Source organism: Suricata suricatta, chromosome 5 (genome assembly GCF_006229205.1).
Source record: "Suricata suricatta isolate VVHF042 chromosome 5, meerkat_22Aug2017_6uvM2_HiC, whole genome shotgun sequence".
In the NCBI taxonomy this organism is placed as follows: domain Eukaryota; kingdom Metazoa; phylum Chordata; class Mammalia; order Carnivora; family Herpestidae; genus Suricata; species Suricata suricatta.
Window position 1 is genome coordinate 58,715,006 of NC_043704.1, and position 2,991 is coordinate 58,717,996.

Sequence of the window (2,991 nt, forward strand, 5' to 3'; positions counted from 1 at the left end):
TTTAGAGGGGGCAGAGGAGGAGAGGCAGAGAGAGAGGAAGAGAAAGAGAGTCCCAAGCAGGTTCCCGCTGTCAGTGTGGAGCCTAATGTAGGGTTCAGACTCATGAACCATAAGATCATGACCTAAGTTGAAATCAAGAGCCCACCCTACCGAGCCACCCAGACCACCAGAAAGAGAGAGAATCATAAGCAGGCTCCACACTCAGCGCAGAGCCCAATATAAGGCTTGATCCCATGTTCTTGGGATCATGATCTAAGCCAAAATGAAGGGCCAGACACTTAATTGACTGAGTCACCCAGGTATCACTGTCCTGTCACATTTTCTCAATCACTGATACTTGCTGACACCTACTAAATTCTTACTTGCAACTTACTCTTGATTTCTGGTAACTGCAGAGAGCTGACCTAGAATGTAGATAAGGGTCCCAATCTCTTCTTGAGGACTTTTTCATCCAGTCATCAGTCAGTCTGACTCAAAATTAAAGATTCAGAATGAGTTGGAATAAAATGTTCCTCCCTTGAGGTAGAATCAAATTTAGAATAAACAATTCTTGATAGAAGTCAGGTATTTGTGAACGAGAACCCAAATTCTATGTGGATTTGTTTTTGCCATTTCTTCAACAGCTCCTTCTATACAGGTAGCTTTTTAAAGGTATTGTTCTTTCATCAAGTCATGCAAATGTGTTTTTTTAAAGTGTACTGTTCTTGCACATAGTTCTTTGTAATATAATTTTAAATTAATATTGACTCAATTCCTTTAGTTTCTTCAAGGAGTAAACTGTAAATAACATAAAAAAATTGAAACGTACTTGTGGCCAAGACTCCCTGACCTGTATAAGATTTTCAATTTTGCTTTTCTTTTTTTTTTGTAGTTTATTTATTTTTGAGACAGAGACAGAGCACAAGTGGGGGAGGGGCAGAGAGAGAGGGAGACACGGAATCTGAAACACGCTCCAGGCTCTGAGCTAGCTGTCAGCACAGAGCCTGATGCAGGGCTCGAACCCACAAACCATGAGATCATGACCTGAGGTGAAGTCGGCCGCTTAACGGACTGAGCCACCCAGGTGCCCCGCAATTTTGCTTTTCTTATCATGTGTGTTCTTCTTCCTTCATATCTCCTTTGAGAGCAAATAATTTCCCAAGTGATAGTATAAACTGGAAATAAAGTAACATCATCAAAGTGACATCACCAAAGCGCCGAAGCATCGCATTACCTTCAAACAGGTCTGTGCCTGATGAAGACACGACAGCCTGTGTCCTTATGTTACCTGGTGATAAGCTGTAAACAGCAGCAACAAGGTCAGCCACTCAGACTAATCAAGCAGAAACAACTGAGAAATGGTTGGTTTGTGATGTTGCATCTTGCAGATTTTAAGACACTGTGAAGAAGGCCCAGAGTCCCCGGTGGTCTGATGCACAGAAGTGCTCCTGTCTTGGTTTATGGAGGCCATTCCGCTCTGTCAACCAAAACAGAATCTGGATTTGCCTCTATTTACACATTTGCAAGAATAAAGTGTGTGTGTGTGTGTGTGTGTGTGTGTGTGTGAACATCATCCAGGCATTTTGGCATCAAAGAGCCAAGTAAGTTAGGTTGGTATTTCTGGACCTTCTCTCCACCCACTCTGCACTGCTGAGGAACATGCAACACCCACATTTTTGCAAGCAAGTGCTTAGGGTGGTAGGCCTCCTCCATCTCCTAGCTGAGACCACCAGCTGATTCAAGGGGTTGGTGTATGCTGTTGAATAGCAACTCTTCTTAGAATTGACCATAAATAAAAAGTACAATTCACCTTGTGCCTAGGTCATCGCAATCCCAGGCAAAATAAACCTAGGTTTTAGGAACCATCAGCCTAATTTGTTCTTCCAGACATTGGATTTAAGAACTAAGTCCCACTTTGTGAACTAAGTGGTGCATTCGGCACTCTGAATTATACTCTGCATAGCTTGCTTACCAAATTTTTTGGCACCTATTCAGAAAGGTATCATGGGCACCTGGGTGGCTCAGTCGGTTTAGCATCTGACTTTGATTTTGGCTCAGGTCGTGATCTCGTGGTTCGTGATGTTCGAGCACCACGTTGGGCTCTGGGCTGACAGCTCAGAGCCTGGAGCCTGCTTTGGATTCTGTGTCTCCCTCTCTTTCTGACCCTCCCCTGCTTGTGCTATTTCTCTGTCTCTCAAAACAAAACATTTTTTTAAAAAAGGAGGTATCATTAAAATGCTGTGTCAGAGCACCTGAGTGGCTTAGTCAGTTAAGTATCTGACTCTTTTTTATCTTAATGGTTTTTATTTATTTTCAAGAGAGAGAGACAGCACAAGCAGGGGAGGGTCAGAGAGAGAGGGAGACACAGAATATGAAGCACTCTCTAGGCTCTGAGCTAGCTGTCAGTACAGAGCCTGACATGGCGCTCGAGCCCACAAACCGCGAGATCATGACCTGAGCCAAAGCCTGACGCTTAACTGACTGAGCCACCCAGGTGCCCCAGTATCTGACTCTTGATTTCAGTGCAGGTCATGACCTTACAGTCAGGAGACAGAGCATGTAGCCTGCTTAAGATTCTTTCTCTCTCTCTCTGTCTCGCCCCTCCCCAATCACACTCTTCTGTCTCATTCAAAATAAATAAATAAACATCAAATAAATAAATAAATAAATAAATAAATAAATAAATAAAATGTTGTGTCTTTTATCTGAGGGAAATGGTCTTTTAGCAAATCAAAATATGTTTTGTGAACTGGAATATATTCATTCCTTCAGAGAAATTAAATCCACTATTCTGGTTTTCTGTCTGATCTGGGGGATGATCCTTTTGTGCTCTCTCTCTCTCTCTCTTTCTCTCTCTCCAGTAAGATTTTCTGAGGCTAGTTTCATTATTCTGAACCCTACTTAAAAAGAGTATTGTTATGACTCCTTTGACTTTGTCCCAGGGGACAACTGATATTCTTTTCTTTCCTGCTGGTTTCACCTATTCAGTGGCACTGTTAAGTCCGGCCTCTG